This window comes from Octopus sinensis, linkage group LG1 (genome assembly GCF_006345805.1).
Source record: "Octopus sinensis linkage group LG1, ASM634580v1, whole genome shotgun sequence".
NCBI classification, from domain to species: Eukaryota; Metazoa; Mollusca; class Cephalopoda; order Octopoda; family Octopodidae; genus Octopus; species Octopus sinensis.
Window position 1 is genome coordinate 8,357,397 of NC_042997.1, and position 19,166 is coordinate 8,376,562.

The following is a 19,166-nucleotide window of genomic DNA, read 5'->3' on the forward strand; positions in this document are numbered from 1 at the left end:
AACTGGGTGTTTCTAGACAGATAAAATGGGGTTGTATGTCACGACAGAAAAGTAGGGAAAACATGAAATGTTTGATTATATGACAAATGAATCTCTCTCTCTCTCTCTCTCTCTCTCTCTCTCTCTCTCTCTCTCTCTCTCTCTCTCTCTCCCTCTCTCTTTCTCTCTCTGTATTTATTTATTTCTCTCTGTCTCTCCCTTCTCACTGCTTATTTTTTCTCTTTTGCTATTTTCCATCTTATTTATTCATATCCACCGTTTATTTGAAAACTATCCTTGTCAGTCATCATCTTTGAATCTATCTGAACAAATATTTTTTTAATGAGAACATTTAAATTGTAATGTCCATATTTGGTTAAAGCACAATGAAAGTTGTTAAGTAATATCAACATACATTAAATACAAAATATATGTATTTATGAATATTTAATTTAATATAGGGTTAGAAATTTATTACAGGTTAACGACCACTGATTGTCATTAAGAAAATATCGTTTTAAGGCGTACAAAAATGTAAGCAACATAGTTTTGGATGTTCTTTGCATTCTAATGTACTTCAATGTAAAGAATATTAATATTGCATGTGAAAGAAATAAACGTTCTTGTTGAGCTCATATCATTTTTCATTTATATGTTTCAATCATCTGCCTGTAGCCATGCTGGTGTCTTGAACAGTTTAGTTGAACAAATCGACGCTAGTACTTATCTTTTAAGCTAAGCCTGTTACTTATTCTATCAGTCTCTCTTGTTGAACAACTAATTTGCGAGAGCGTAAACAAACCAACACCGGTTGTCAAGCAGTGAACACATACATACACAAACACACACTGATGTGTGTGTGTATGCAATATATTTTTTTATAACAAACTCACTGACTACTCACGACACCAGCGCTTGTTATGGCATTGTTATTTTATCGCTGACGGGGAGATACATGTGATTTTATATATCGCTGACGGGGAGATAAATGTACAGAACTTCATGCATCGCATGCAATTCTCTGGATATGATCAGAAAGATAGGGTTCGAGTATACAGAGGTGCTAGAAAGAAGTTAGATAACATTATATGTAATGAAACCAGTGGTACCTACCCTAGATATAGAAGCAACGACTGGAATATAACACAAAGAGATTGTGACAAAGCAAACGGGGTGAACAAGTGGTATAAAACCGACAAATATCAAGGAGCGATAGTTGTGGAGGCCACAGACCATGGAGAACTAGCCCGTAGATTTAGGAAAGCTCTAAAGGAGACCAAACTCAACATTAAGATTGTTGAAAAGCCAGGAAACTTCATCAGATCACAACTATGTAGGACGTACACCTTTGAGAATACCATATACACCTATGATAACTGCATTGTATGTAGAATTAACCCTGGCATTGACTGTAGAACTAGAAATATAGTCTACAGCATAAGATTCATAGAAGGTGCTTACAAAGACATGAACATGATATACATAAAAGAGACACCTCTAGGAACATTGCGGAAAGACTACATGAACATTTGAGACAGTATGACGACATAAAACAGTCCTCCGTAGTCTATACCAACATGACAAGGACTTACATGGAGACAACATGGGTCAACTTGACATCCGCATTTTATCCAAGCATCCAAAGGACCCAACCCTCAAACAAATAGATGAGTACGTCCTCATAAATGAACCATCTCCAGTACTAAATAGGAAATATACGTAGTACTAAACAAGAAACATACGTATCAAACCCCCATACCCGCAGTTTATATTTATATACAGGTAGAATAGTTAGTGGGCTGTTAGGTAGATGTATGTATATGTGTGTGTGTGTGTGTATGTATAAGTATATGTATATGCACATGTATGTAGGCAAATGGATATGAATGTAAACAGATAGGCATACAAACGGATAGGTACATAGGTAATATGAACAGATCAGCACACATATACACACAATACACACACATACGCAAATGAAGACTGAAACACATGGTCATATGCACACACACTTCACTTTACACAAGGACATGTATGGAGACACACATCGACAAATATGGCGATACACATTCTTACGTACAGACACAGTACGTAGTCGCAAAAGCCCATACACACAGACAAGGAGACGGTAGTACACACACACACATAAAACACACAAACATATGAATATGCAGAATACATATATACAAACGTACATACATATATATATATATATATATACGCACACACACATACATACATGCATACACACACTTACATGCATACACAAGTACATACATTAAGCACACACACACTTATCCACACACATGCGCACAAACAAACAAAAAGAACGCAGCTCGGATAACGCACAGAGTCAACGACTATTGAAAAGGTTGCAAGATGCAACGAAGATTTTAAGAAAAATAAATAAGTAAATAAGCGGAAACTTTACCGGTGAGTGTGTTAAATAATAAGACACTAAAGGAGAATGACTCTACCCATGCACAACAAAATGTGCTTCAACACATGAACTCACATAAAGAATCTTGCAAACCAAATCCCAAAACGATATATATACATATATATATATATATATATATAGCAATTAAGGACAACTACTTAATAAGGAAAACTTAACAAGAAATTGTCAGGTAGATAGCGTAAAAACCTCATAAGAGAAAAAATTTCGAAAATAATTATTTCTTATTGAACATATTAATTTATATATAGAGGGCATTATACATACATGCCAAACGCTAATAGGGACAATTAGTCATTTCTACCAATTGGTAGAAATTGTCCCTCTTAGCGTTTGGCATGTATGTATAATGCCTTCTGGCATGTATGTATAATGCCCTCTATATATAATATATATATATATATATATATAATATATATATATATATATAATATATATATATATATATATATACTTTTATTATTTTATTTGTTTCAGTCATTTGACTGCGGTCATGCTGGAGCACCGCCTTTAATCGAGCAAATCGACCCAGGACTTGTTATATCGGTCTTTCTTGCCGAATCGCTAAGTGACGAGGACGTAAACACACCAGCATCTGTTCTCAAGCGATGTTGGGTGGGGGGAGAAATTCAGACACACAAATATGTACTTACATACATAAATAAATAAATATATATATATATATATATATATATATATTCGATGGGCTTCTTTCAGTTTCCATCTACCAAACCCACTCACAAGGCTTCGGTCTGCCCGAGGATATAGTAGCAGACACTTGGCCAAGTTGCCACGCAGTAGGTTTGAACCCGGAATCATGTGGTGTGTAAGCAAGCTACTTACCACACAGCTATTCCTGCACTTATATATATACATATATATATATGTGACCGCGTGTCAACCGTTGGCGATTTTGTTCCCCCGTCTTCCCTTCTTTGGATCTTTCCTTTTCCTAAGTTTCTGACGAAGAGCTCCGCTCGAAACGTTAAACCCTCCTTCTTTTCTTCTTTCCTGAGCGTCCAATAATACTATATTTGTTCCACGTTCTCGCGTTGTTGTGTTTTCTTTTTGTGTTTTCATGCTTGGATTGACTACATATATATATATGTATGGGTATGTATGCATGCAAGTGTGTGTGTGTGTGTATATATATATATATATATATATATATATATATATATATATATATATATATATATATATATATATACATATACACACACACTCGCATGTATACATACCCACCAATTATTTGCATATCAATTGGAGCATTCAGTGACATATACGATGCGCTTTCTATTATAAACATGATTTGATTTGAAGCCATGTAGATAGAATTAGATTTTAATCTGTAATACCCGGAATGTGTTTCTCAAAATTATTGATAGGCTACAGATATCTTTTAAGATTCATCCTTTAAAACAGAAATCATTAATATATAAATAATGAAACCTTAAATAATTCCAAATATATAAAAATTTATTTTATCGCCTAACTTATATAGTTTTACATCAGATTCTCAGCCATTATATTAGATTATAAATATAATTTCTCTTTGGCTTCCATACGTTAGATTTCCAATTAGAGTTAATTACACACATACACACACAAGTGCGCGCACATACACTTAAGTATATCTATATAATTACACGTATATATATATATTCTTTAAATTGTTTCATCCTTAAAGCTGCGGTCATGCTGGGGCACTACCGTTTTATCCATTTCATGTTAATGTATATAGAGAGAGTGTGGGAGAGGGGAGAGAGAGAGCAAAAGGAAGAGAAAGTTTGTTAGATAGATAGATAGATAGATAGATAGATAGATAGATAGATAGATAGATAGATAGATAGATAGATAGATAGATAGACAGATAGATAGACAGACAGACAGACAGACAGACAGATAGAGAGATTAGATAGATAGATAAATAGATAAGCAGTCAGATAAGTAGACAGCTAAGTAGATAGATATATATATATAAACAGATAGACAGATAGATAGATAGATAGATAGATAGATAGATAGATAGATAGATAGATAGATAGATAGATAGATAGATAGGCAGACAGACAGATAGACAGGGAGGCAGACGGACAGGTTGACAGGTAGATAGATAGATAGATAGATGTGTTTCTTTATTAGCCACACAGGGCTGCACACAGATAGAACAAATTACAAGGTAGAGCTTTTCTTTTGGGGGTAAAAAAAAGGGAGTGGTGGTTTTCGATCAAAAGGGATCGTAAAAGGAAAGAAAGAGGACAAAAAAAGGGAGGGGTTAATAAAAAAAAAATAATAAAAAAAAAAAACAAGGTGGGGGGAGAGCAAACAAATTGATCAATAGGGATCGTTATCACAGAAATGTCAATATGAAGTGTAAAGGGGAGAACAGGTGAGGTTTACCCGTGGAAAGAAAAGCCTACGGAAAAGACCACGGTAACCTCGGTCAATGAAGTCACATGTTATATTTCTTTTTTTTTTTGCAAATAAGCAACTCTCTGTATTAATTTTTACGGTTCATAGAATCATAGTCAAGGTGGCTTCGTCATTCATACGTGCCATCCTTGCTACATTCACCCATCTTTTTTTAAAACATTCACTAGACAAAACTTGCCTCTCTACTCTCACTTTCCTCTTCAAGTGATACTTGAAGAAGTTGATGAGAGATTGACCAGAGAGGAAAGTGTTTGTCTCTAATCCTTTCAGGCGCGTCCACCAGATACATTCTTTCGCCATAGCTACAAGTATGATAAAAATAGCTCTTCCTTCCCGTTTGAAGGAAGGAGGCGTGACGATATTAACGATAGACTCGGCTGATAACCGATACGTCCCACACGTGACAGCAGTCGTTCGACATAAGCCCACAGGTCGGAAATTGCTGGACACTGCACGATTGCGTGCAGAGCGGTTTCGTCGCTCTGCCCGCATCTCGGGCAGGTCGGCCCCGTGTTTCTCGAGCCATGCCTATAGAGCTTATCCCGAACGGGTAGCGCTTCTCGGTAGCACCGCCAGGCCAGGGATCTCTGGAAGTTGTCCATAGGTCCCGGGCCGAAAGTCGTTTGAAACAGGCGGGTCAGGTATTCCTCGTCGATGCCCAGGTTTGCCCCGAGCTCGTCGTCGTACCTCCCCTCCACTAATCCCCTATAGAATGTTTTGGTTGTGTTGAAGTCACTCAAGGTCGACCCGGGACGGCAGAGTTGCTTGAGAGCAACGCGACACTCGCGATGCCATTCGCCCTTCCTCGGCCTCTTTTTGATCCACGACTGTAGTTCGGTCATGGAGACGAGTTGCGGGAATGCGTGCCTCACAAACGGCGACCACACCTGTTCACCGTCGTCTACATAGAGCCGGAGATGTCACAGTCTCAGCGCGTGTTTGCGCATCATCAACCACGGCATGCCCAGCCCTCCTTTTAACGGGTGTTGACAGCAAATGGATCGCCTGACCATCGGGACGCATCCTTTCCACAAGAAGCGGAAGAGGATGCGTTCTAGTTTGGTGATGGTAGGGTCGGGACAAGGTACGACGGTCAGGCGGTAGTAGATGATGGACGCGATGTACGCGTTCACCACCTCCGCCCGACCTTTTAGGGACAGTTTCCTCTCGGCCCATTGCTGGGCGAGAGTGACCACCCTACTCGTTATCTCGTTCCAGTTCTTCTCCATTTGAGGGTCCGGACCGAACCAGACCCCGAGCAACTCAACCGGGCCGTCTGTCCAGCGTCCCACGACGGAGGTACTGGTGGACGGCATGGGCTTGCTTCTCCAGGTGCCGAGCCGCAAGCCCACTGACTTTTCCCGGTTAGATAGATAGATAGATAGATAGATAGATAGATAGATAGATAGATAGATAGATAGATAGATAGATAGATAGACGTGTGGGGTATTATTGGTTTGGTATCTCTAAGTCAGAAAAAAAGACATTTTGAAAGTGAAACTGAGCGGTTATACGTTTATGACGTCGAGTAGTATATTCGTGTCTATGAACTAAAACAAAAAAAAATTTTAATCGCTGACTTCATAATATAAAATTCGTTTCAGCAGCGTAGTCGTCTTCTTTTTTCGAAGTAGAGAATAGTAATCATTACGCAACCGCAGCTGACCCCCTTCAGCCACAGCTGGCATCGTACTGTGAGCAGCAACTCTTCTTACCCAACCGTCGGCAATTGTTATGACTTCATTGGATGGAAGCACTCCGTCAGTTACGACGACGAGGGTTCCGGTTGATCCGATCAACGGAACAGCCTGCTCGTGAAATTAACGTGTAAGTGGCTGAGCGCTCCACAGACACGTGTACCCTTAATGTAGTTCTCGGGGATATTCAGCGTGACACAGAGAGTGACAAGGCCGGCCCTTTGAAAATACAGGTACAACAGAAACAGGAAGTAAGAGTGAGAGAAAGTTGTGGTGAAAGAGTAGAACAGGGATCACCACCATCCCTGCCGGAGCCTCGTAGAGCTTTTAGGTGTTTTCGCTCAATAAACACTCACAACGTCCGGTCTGGGAATCGAAACCGCAATCCTACGACCGCGAGTCCGCTGCCCTAACCACTGGGCCATTGCGCCTCCACTATGACTTCATTACCGTTATCGTTTCGCTCCACATTTTATCATCACCGAGTGAACTAGGCTTTTATATTCGTTTCCAGCAAAAATCATGCGATGCGCTTCCCGCCAATTTCTCTGAAGAATTGTCAATACTGGCAAGTGCTATAAGTGCGAAACTATTGGTAACTTTCTTACTGATTATATGCCATAACCAGGAATATGTTTTTCGACAATATAAATGAGTATACATATTTTAAAATATACTGACATCTAAATTATTTTTCAGATCAGAAATTCTTTAGCAGAATAACTTAAACACACCCATCCCTACCCAACATACTAATCATGTGTAATAAATAGACGATGAAGACATTCCGTTATAACAATTTGAAATTCACTGGACACCTTCTAGGGAATAATGCGCACAGACCTGCCCTTGGATTTCGAGTCATACATCTATAGTAATTCACGCGACTGTGTTAACCATTATACCAAAGCTTCCTCAGAACGCATCGTCTACTCAAATTAGCGCAATGAAAGTGCTACTAAAATACCTAGTTACTTTTTCCATCCCCAACACGACTATCATCTTTTATCCTTATTGCTAATTAAGGTTAGACTAGAGACAGATTTTTCACTACTCCATCTATTATTATTTTATATATATTTCTTTACTACCCACAAGGGGCTAAACACAGAGAGGACAAACAAGGACAGACAAACGGATTAAGTCGATTACATCGACCCCAGTGCGTAACTGGTACTTAATTTATCGATCCCGAAAGGATGAAAGGCAAAGTCGACCTCGGCGGAATTTGAACTCAGAACGTAGCGGCAGACGAAATACGGCTACGCATTTCGCCCGGCGTGCTAACGTTTCTGCCAGCTCGCCGCCTTATTTATTATTTTATATAGTTTGCACTTCTGAAATTGCTCGAGATATTTTGATAGAAACAACTTGCTGCTAAACAACCCTAGTAACAGGCGATAATGCAAACGTCTAAGGATTTCGTTTATGAAATAATCTTCAAGTTATATCAGGCACTTCACTGGCATAAAAATATTGATGCATTTATGTATACAAAACCTTCTTTACATGTTAGAAATTATAATTACCGAAATTGAGTATGTTTTTCTTTATTGTATTTTATTTGTTTAGCTTTAAGGCTGACACCAGCTGCATACACATTTAAGATTCTGGTGTGATTGTGTTTTTTTAAATGTGGATATCTTTTATTTCAGATCACTCGGCATTCAGCCATGTTTTCTCTAACAACATAGGTGAAGGTAGAATGTCTACCTAGATTGTATGAAGTCTGAGGCGATGTTATGGAATAAAAGGATGTAAGGATGTAAATTGATAGAATCAAGATACATGTTAAGGTGAGATACATTCTAACGAGACATCGACTAAAAGGATTTACAGTTTTTTTTTATTGTTTTTCTTCTTCGAGACATAATGGATAATCAACAAACGACTAATGACAGAAGGAATAAAAAAATAAAAGCTTTGACCTAGTCGAACATGTACGACGAAATATATGAAAAATATTATCGAGTCGGCTAAATTGCTTGAGAAGCAGACAATCGTTAGCGGCATTTTTTCTTTTGGTTCTCATTCTTAATTTTGCTGAGATCGGCTTAGTAGTATTTCGTCTACTGTTACGTTCTAAGTTCAAATTCCGCCGCAGTCGACTTTGCCTTTTATCCTTTCGGGGTCGATAAATTAAGTACCAGTGAATAACTAAGGTCGATGTAATCGACTTACCCCACCACAATAACAAATTCAGGTCTTGTGCCTTTAGTAGAAAGTTTTAATATGATTATTATAATTATTATTTACTTTTAATCAACATGTTTGCTACAATTACTTGTCGAGTAACACCCAGCGTCCTAGAGCAAGTGAAGGATAAGAGATGTTATAGTTTGACTGAAAGCTTGGGGAGGGAAAGTGGCAGAGGCAGTAGCGAATTATTTTTATGTAATACAACACAGACATTTAAACTGATGATGTTTTTCTAAGGATGTGGGCAGTACTTGTCAGCAGTCTTTTGGATACGTTGTCCTGAGGTATTATCGAGATGCTTTTTGACATCCCTTTCTTATCATAACTAGGGAACCCAAAATAACAATTATTATTATTATATTATTATTATTATTATTATTATTATTATTATTATTATTATTATTATTATTTTATTATTATTATTTTTTTTATTATTCAGTAGTTTTATTTTTATAGCGTGCTTTCACTTCACTACCGAGCGCAGCTCTGTGTGCCTTGGGTATGTGCTATGATTTGTTGTGATGCTCTGATGGTTATTGTATGTAAAGTGTTCTGCGTAGGATGTGTGCAGTGCCTAGTAGTGCAATTTTCTGTATGTTATATGTGTTTGTAAGTCCTGGTGTTTTTGTTATGTATTTGTCTGAATATTTTTTTATCATGCCTAATGCATCTACTATGATAGGGATTGTTTCTGTTTTTAGATTCCACATTCTGGTTACCTCTATTTCCAGGTCTTTGTATTTTGAAAGTTTCACTATTTCTTTTAGAGATACGTTGTCATCTGCCGGTATTGATACATCAATTAAAAAGCATTTTTTTCTTCATGATCTCTGACAACTATATCTGGTCTTTTGGCCCTAATTTCTCTATCTGTGTGCATCGGCATATCCCAGAGTATGGTTGCTTTCTCGTTTTCTGTGACCTTTTCTGGTGTGTGCCTATACCATCTTTTTTCTGTTGTTATTCCATAATGTTGGCATAGCTTCCAATGTATGTAGGTTCCAACTCGGTCGTGTCTGTGAATATATTCCTTCTTAGCCAGGACTGGGCAGCCAGAGATAATATGATTTATTGTTTCTTGTCCATCTCCACATATTCTGCAGTTACTTGTTATATTTATTTTCATTACATGTCTTTGGTAATTTCTGGGGTGGAGGCTTTGGTCTGGTGCTGCAATTAAAGCTCCCTCTGTCTCTGCTTTGAGTCCTGAGCTTCTCAACCATTGCTGGGGATTTTCTTTGTCTATTTCTTTTGCATTTAGTTTAGTCCAGTATTTACCATGAAGGGGCTTTTCTTGCCACCATTTTATCATGGTTCTTTGCTGTTCTAATTTTAGTTTGGATTTCATTTGTTTTATAGCTTTTGTTGTTTCTTCATTTTCTTCTTCTTCATATTTGTTAGGTGGTATGATTTCTTGTTTGTATTTGTCAGCTTCCTTAAATACTGAGAACAGTTTTTTGTTTTGCTCGTGTTTTGCCGCTATTTGTATCAGTTTTCCTTCCTTCTGAAGTAGATATTTTTGCAGTCCTATGGTGGTTATTTTATAGTAGTTTTCCAGCTGTATAAGGCCTCTACCACCTTCTATACGTTGTATATTTAGTCTTTCTATGTCAGATTTTGGGTGATGCATCCTAGATCCTGTCATTTTTCTTGTTTTCCTATCTATTTTGGTCAGTTCATTTAGTGTCCAGTTAAGGATATTGTAGCTGTAACTTATAACTGGGACAGCTAAAGTGTTAATACCTATTATCTTGTTTTTAGCATTGAGCTCTGTTTTTAGTATTGATCTAACTCTTTTTTATTTTCTCTTTCATTTGTGTGTTGTGTCTTATCTAGTTCATGGATTCCTAAGTATTTGTAAGTTTGGCTTTGGTCTAATTCTTTTATTTCATTGGTTTTATCTAGTGTGATGTTGCTACTCTTAACTAGTTTTCCTCTTTTCAGGGTTACTTTGGCGCATTTTTCTAATCCAAATTTCAAATCTATTTCTTTGGTAAATCCATGAACTGTCTTTAATAGTGTTTCCAGCTGTTTGTCATTTGCAGCATATAGTTTTATGTCATCCATATATAAAAGGTGGCTGATCGTTTTGCCGTAACATTTACATCCGCATCCAGTTCTATTTAGCATATCAGATAGAGGTGACAGTGCCAAGCAGAAAAGGAGTGAAGAGAGCGTGTCTCCCTGGAATATTCCTCTTCTAATGGGGATGGCTTTGGTTTTCATGAGTCTCTCTTTTGTTTGGAGCTGTAGCACTGTCTGCCATTTATTCATAGAGTGTCCTATGAATTTTATAATTGTTGGTGCTACTTTGTTAATGGCTAGTGTTTCGAGGATCCATGTGTGGGGGATGCTATCAAATGCTATCATACTGAGGCCTTTCTTCTTTCTGTGGCTGTCTTCAGTTATGGCTTTATTAATCATTAGTTGATCTTTACAGCCATATGAGCCTTTGCGGCATCTTTTCTGCGCTTCTGGAAAAAGGTTTCTTTCGTCCAGGTGCTTGTTCAACCTTTGCGATATCACTGCAGTAAATGCCTTGTACATTGTAAGGAGACAGGTTATTGGTCTGTAGTTTTCTGGTTTTGCTGTCTCATTTGATTTGGGAATTAAGATGGTTTTCCCCTTCGTGAACCATTCTGGCATTGTCTCTGGCTCTGCTAGTATGTTGTTAAAGTTTTCAGCCAGCTTTTTGTGCATTCCTGTTAGATATTTCAACCAGAAGTTAGGGATCTTGTCATGCCCAGGTGCCTTCCAGTTGCTTAGTTTTTGCAGTGCCTGGGTGACCTCTTCAGTTGTTATGGGGGTCCAAAGTTGCTCAGATGCTGAGTTTGTTGTTTTAATACTCCTTTTTTTTTTGGTTGTTCGTTCGCCGACCATATTTCTCTCCAGAATTTTTCCACTTCTTCTGCCGTTGGTGCTGCAGTGATTTCAATTTTATTTTTGCCAAGTTCTTGGTAGACCTTTTTGGGGTTGGAGTTGAACTTTTTGTTTTGTTCAAAGAAGCGTGGCGATTCTCGTACCGGCGGATCCTTTGTGCTTTGGCAAGGATATCTTGCTTTAGTTTTTCTTTTATCTCATGTAAATCTTTTTCTGTGATATTGTATTTGCGGAATATTTTTGTTTTCTTTTTGTTGCTCAGTAGCGTTGATTGTCTACTGATTTCATTAAGAATCGACAGATCTTTTCTCATTTTTTGTATTTTGTTTTGGATGTTATTTATCCACAGGGTTTGTTTGGGTGGTGGTACTCCTGTTTGGATGGGTTTGAGTGAGTATCCAGCTTCTTTTATTATTATTATTATTATTATTATTATTATTATTATTATTATTATTATTATTATTATTATATTATTATTATTATTATTATCGTCAAGGCGGCTAACTGGCAGAATCGTCAGCACGCCGGGTGAAACGCTTTGTGATATTTCGTCCGCCGCTGCGTTCTGAGTTTCTAATTCCGTCTTTCATCCCTTCGGGTTCGATACACTAAGTACCAATTGTGTACTTGGGTCGATGTAATCGACTATCTCTTCCCCCAAATTTCAGTCCTTGTGACTATAGTAGAAAGGATTATTATTATTATTATTATTATTATTATTATTATTATTATTATTATTATTATTATTATTATTATTATTATTATTATTATTATTATCATTATTATTATTATTATTGCCTTTGCACAGCTTCTAAAGCTGCAGATGTACTATGATGTTCACCACCAGTGAACTAAGGTAACACCTCTTATTTTTCGATCACTTTCCGGAGTATTTGAGCAGCTCCAAGCAGTGCTGTTTTGTGCAAGTGCTCCATCCGTATTGCAGCCCTATTTGGTCCACGTACTTCTTGAGATTTTTACTCACTGTTCCCAAGGCTCCGACAATTATTGGTACTACTGCTACCTTTTCCATCGACCACCACTGCTTAACTTCCCAAGCTAACCTGTCACATCTCTCATCTTTTCTTTCTTCCTTACAGCATACCTTGTTGTCAGCTGGGCATGCTATGTCTATGATCGAGTATAGATTGTTTTCCTTCTCAATTAAGACTATGTCCGACTTCCTATTCTCTATTTCATGGTCTCACTGAATCATAGAATCCCATAGAATCTTCGCATTTCTATTTTCGACGATGCCTTCAGGTTTGTGGCCGTACCAATTTTTTGCTCTGTCAAGTCCATATTTGTTGTAGAGTGTCCAGTGGACAAGCCTGGCTATATTGTCGAGGCGTCTCTTATATTCATTCTGGGCTAGTGCTGTACATTGGCTGGTAATATGCCATACGTTTTCATCGTTTTGTCCACAGATTCTGCACATGACTTTCAGCTGTGTTGTCTATTCTGTATTTTATGCAGTTTGTTCTTAGTGCTTGCTCTTGGGCAGCACAGATTACAGCCTCCATTTCCGGTTTTAAATCACATTTAGTCATCTAGAGCTATCTTTTTCCTCTGACTGTCTTATCTTCAACATCCTTATGAAATTGATCATGCATTATTTTCTTTACGCACCAATTTTCAGTTTCATTTGTTTTCAATTTCTTGTATAGTGCTTTATCTTTGCAAGCTTTCATCCTACACAAGCCTGATCTTCCTACTTCTAATAATAGTGGCTCTGTGGTATTTTTTACATACTATGCTATGTTATCTTCTTCTGTTCTAATGCTGTGTTTGCATTCAATAAGTCCTCTTCCCCCTCTTTTTCTTGGTACATATAGTCTGTCTGTGTCACTTTTTTGGTGGAGTGACCCATATCTAGTTACCAACTTACTTGTCTTTCTGTCTAAGCTGTTTAGTTTGTCTACTGCCCATGCGATTACCCCTGCTTCATATCTAAGGAGTGAAACCACCCAAGTGTTGATAGCTTCGATCTTATTCCATCCATTTAATTCCGGCTTAAAGATCAGTCTCAGTCTGCACAAGTACTCCGCCTTAAATTTTTCTGTGATTTCTTTATCCATCAATTTATCAATTTCCAGAATCCCCAAGTACTTATAGCCCGTCTCTTTTATCTGATTCATAACCTCCCCTGACGGTATCATTAGCCCGTCCATACATTTGATTTTGCCTCTCTTCAAGACTAACGTACCACACTTTCTCAGTCCGAACTCCATTCTGATATCAGCACTGAAGGTATACACCGTATCAACGAGGGAACTGACTTGGGCTTCATCTCTACCATAAAGTTTAAGGTCATCCATGAATAACAAGTGGTTAATTTTTGCTGGCGGCTTTTGAATACATACCCAGCTTTTGCTTTGCTCAGAATCAGTGTTAATGGTATCAAGCACAATACAAAAATCAGTGGGGACAAGCAGTCCCCTTGGAAGATGCCCCTCCTAATTTCTACTTTCTCTAAACATCTTCCGTATGCTGTCAGGTCCGTACTCCAATTCGCCATACTTTTTCCAAGCAATGGCTCAACATTCGATGCAATACCAAATAGGTTCATACACTCCATAATCCATGAATGTGGGATCATATCATACGCCTTACTTCAGTCGATCCATGACATGACTAAGTTATTTTTCCTCCTCTTGCAGTCTCAAAGTACAGTTTTGTCTATCAGGAGTTGATCCTTAGTACCTCTGGACTTACGCTTGTAATCGTTCTGCTCATGTGACAGGACTCCATTTTTTCCCAGATGTCCGTACATTGACTCTGCGAGTATTCCAAGCAATAACTTCCACATAAGTGGCAAACAGGATATCAGCCTGTAATTGTCTATCGTGTTGCCTTTTTCGATGTTTTTCAGGCACAGCACTGTCCTAACCAATGTCAACGACTCTGGTGTTCCTTGGTCGGCATTTAACAAGGTGTTGAGTTGCGCAGCTATTCGTGCGTGATATTCACCAAATCTTTTGATCCAGTAACCTTGAACTCCATCTGGTGCCGGGGCCTTCCATTGCTCCTTTTTTTTTTTGCTGATTTCCTTCAATTCCTTAACTGAAATGACTAGTTCTGCCTGTTTTCGACAGACTACTGTTTGTTTCAGTTCTTGCAACCTTTCAGGATCCTTCTTGTGCTCCTTATCTTTTCTCTAGATGTCACTCCGAAACCTTTGACTTTCAATGTTATCTGGTAACAACTTTTCATCTGTACACTCTCCATTTATTTCTTTATAGAATCTCTTCTGATCTACTCTGAATAACCTATTCTGGTGGTAACCCTTCATCCTTTGGTCTTATTTTACCATCTTTGCTTTCTTTGCAACGAGGTGCTGTCTCAGTTCCTCCACTGCTACTTTCAGGCCCTTTCTTTCAATATTATACTTCCTTTTCAGTGCCCTGTATTTTTGTTCGCTTTTAAGCGCCCCTTTCTCTTTTCGGTCTCATACAGATTTCGTTAGAGAGCATTCTAACCCTGCCTGGATTCTTCTTTTCCACCATAGATCTTTTCTTTTCTTACTCCCATTATGTTTCTTTTTCTTGACATCAACACACGCGTTGTCTGCTACAACAGTACTTGCTGCCTTGATCAAATTATTTGTTTCTGTGATGTTTGTTCTGATGTATTTCAGAATTTCAATGACATTTTTCGTATCTTGGTTCAATTTCCATCGATCAACATTTTTAAGGTTGCAAATAATGTCGCTATCGTTTTCTTGTAATCTTGCCTTTATTCTGTCGTACGTTACCTTTTGTTTATCTGTCATGTCGCCATTAGTTTTATTGTCTTCTTTTAGATCATCTCCCATCAAGTAAACTACCACTGCTCCTTTCCTGTGCTATGAGATTACTCTTATTATTAAGAACTCCATTTCATTGTTGTGTCTGCTGCTATATTCCATGACCCGTCTTTTGATAGCTTCGAGCTCTACTTCTGTGAAGCAACATTTTTTTCTTATTACTCTAGCTTGATCACATAGTCTCTTTTCCGTGAGTTAAAACAATCCCTTTTCTCTCCAATTATCATACATATGTTGTCGTTAACCCCTAACTTCAGCACCATTTTCATCTACCGGGCTGCTCAGGCAGTAACACTTCATGAGAACAGCATTAATTTGCTTGCTCCATCTACGCCGTATATGGTGGACTCTTTTCTGTGTATCGACAAGCTGATAATAAAAAACAATGGATTTATACTGAAGTCGAATCTATATAACAACGAAAGTACGAAGCCGAATTCGGAATGTGATACACATATTAAGAGAATAGTTATGCGAATTAAGCAAATTATTACTAAATTATTTTTGACTGATTACTTGTAAACTTATAAAAATTATCATTCATAGACTTAACTATTGCGTAAAGTTGACATGAGTGTTTGTACACAATTGTTTTGTTAAAAGTGAGTATACTCTTTTACTTGTTTCAGTCATTTGACTGCGGCCATGCTGGAGCACCGCCTTTAGTCGAGCAAATCGACCCCGGGACTTATTCTTTGTAAGCCCAGTACTTATTCTATCGAACAGCTAAGTGACGGGGACGTAAACACACCAGCATCGGTTGTCAAGCAATGCTAGGGGGACAAACACAGACACACAAACATATACACACACACTTATATATATATATACATATATACGACGGGCTTCTTTCAGTTTCCGTCTACCAAATCCACTCACAAGGCATTGGTCGGCCCGGGGCTATAGCAGAAGACACTTGCCCAAGATGCCACGCAGTGGGACTGAACTTGGAACCATGTGGTTGGTTAGCAAGCTATTTTCCACACAGCCACTCCGGCGCCTATGCGATAATTTAACTTAACTAATCTTTAATATAACTTAATTTCCATGAACTAAACAAATTTCTTGTGGTAAAAGAATGCCACAGAATGTACATATAGTAATTCCAACATGTTTGAGCAACAGTGCAAGTCTCATACTTTTTTTATGTTTATTATAACATTCTGTAACTCTTTTGAGCGTGCGCATTTTTTAATTCTAGTTTCGTACTTTTTAAGGCAAAGCTTGTAATATTTATATATGTACTGTATCTATTCTAATGGTGTGGCAGCCTCTAATAACTGACATCCAAACGCCGACCAATTGAAATAGTGTGACTTTTACAATATTAACAAATGTACGATAAAATCGATAATAATTGTCGTATTTGTTTATTATCATACGGAGAGATACTGGACAGCAGTTAATATATTATAAGCTGTACTATAAAGAAATGTATTTTAAAAAATATTAATAATATTAATTTTTAGAAAATCATTAGCAAAATCTAAAACGACATACCATGCAAAGAACAGAAGGCGAAAATGAGTAATAAAAAATTCTTGAAGACAGTTGCATGCCAAACTATCGCTCATTGGTTGATGATGATAGAAAACTAATTAATGAAGCGCGATCACCATGCAAACGGCCACGGCCCCTTCATACTTTCATTCGCAACGCAAGCATATATTGCCAGACTCACTGTAGACTCGACTATAATACTCTATTGTCGGTCACTGTGGACTTAAAAATATATAAAACAATTGCAGCGTGGAAGGTGTTCATAAGCCATTTAAGAAATACACAAAATCCTTTAGATTCATTTCAACATTTAAATTTAATTTGTCAAAATATTTTCGCCGCTTTGAGACCGCGACATGTTCACTGACAAATTTATCAGTGAACATGTTGCGGTCGAAAATATTTTGACAAATTAAATTTAAATATTGAAGTGAATCTAACGGTTTTTGTGGGTTTCTTAAATGGCTTATAAACACCTTCCACGCTGCAATTGTTTTCGTTCCAGCACACGATCTCAGATCAGGTCACCTACTATGCAAGTACATCTCCGTAATATATATATATATATATAGAGAGAGAGAGAGAGGGGGGGAGAGAGAAAGAACGAACGAAAGAAAGAAAGAAAGAAAGAAAGAAAGAAAGAAAGAAAGAAAGAAAGAAAGAAAGAAAGATAGAAAGAATGAAAGAAAGAAAGAAGGCAAGAAAGGAGGAGAGAGAGAAAGTAATCACATGCATAACACCACACTACCCCATCACATATATACCCTCATATATGCACGAATCATATACACGAAATAAAACACACAAACACAAACAAACCAAGACCACACATCCACATAGACATCCTTACACTTCGTAACAATATCTTCGAAAATACTAGGTTTGCAATGGACACATGAACACTCGAAGAAAAACATATACACATTAAGAGTACAAGGACGTGCACAGATACACACTTGCTGTATTTGTGTATGTGTACCTATTTATTTACTACCCACAAGGAGTTAAACACAACGGAGACAAACAAGGACAGACAAACGGTCAAGTCGATTACATCGACCCTCCAGTGCGTAACTGGTACTTAATTTATCAACCCCGAAAGGATGAAAGGCAAAGTCGACCTCGGTGGAATTTGAACTCAGAACGTAACGGCAGACGAAATACGGCTACGCATTTCGCCTGGCGTGCTAACGTTTCTACCAGCTCGCCGCCTTATTTGTGTATTCGTGTATGTATACAGGATTATGCACACTCGCTCACAGTTACCTTCCTTGGGACTCTAGCACGTATGACTTGATCATTCAAATCTCATGCCACTTTCAATATGATTTATCCCGGACTAAAGCGCACCTTCCTATTATACTCACGTGTCGTTGCGAAACTTTAATCTCTGTCTGATCTTCGGAAGAAAAGCTGAAAGTCGAAACGTTAAAGACGGTTTTAATTTTCTCCTTTTTTTTACCAAACTTCAGACTAATAATTACGTATTGTTCTCACTTTGTCTTCCGAGCTATTAATTTCAACTTATACATTCACACATACACACATATGTGCGTATACATATATAAACATGTAATCATATATATGAATATATATATATATATATATATATATATATATATATATATATATATTATATATATATATATATATATGTATATTATATAATATGTATGTATATATATGCATGTATATATATATTATGTATGTATGAATACATATGTATAGATAAATACATTTATATATGTAGTGTGATGTATATATATATATATATATGTAAGCATATATATATATAGATATATACACATGTATATATACATACACACGCACACACACACACACACACATATATATATATATGTGTGTGTGTGTTTGTGTGTATGTATGTATGTATGTATGTATGTATAACACTTACACGTCTGATTAAACCCTCTAGAATGTGTTATATTTAACATTTCTATATCTAATGTCCTATATACGTGTGGTACGTTCTGCCTCTGTTGCGTTATCTTTGTATTTGTTCTTTTTTTCGATTTTCTATTTGTTTATGCTTACACCTTTTTTTTTTTTAATATATTTTACGTGTATATTATATATATATATTTTTTTCCTTTTAATCTTTTTATCAATTTATTTTTTCTTTTCCTCTTTCATTACTTTTTTTATCTATTTATTCTTTACTCTTAAGTTTCTTTGTTTATTTATGGCTAGA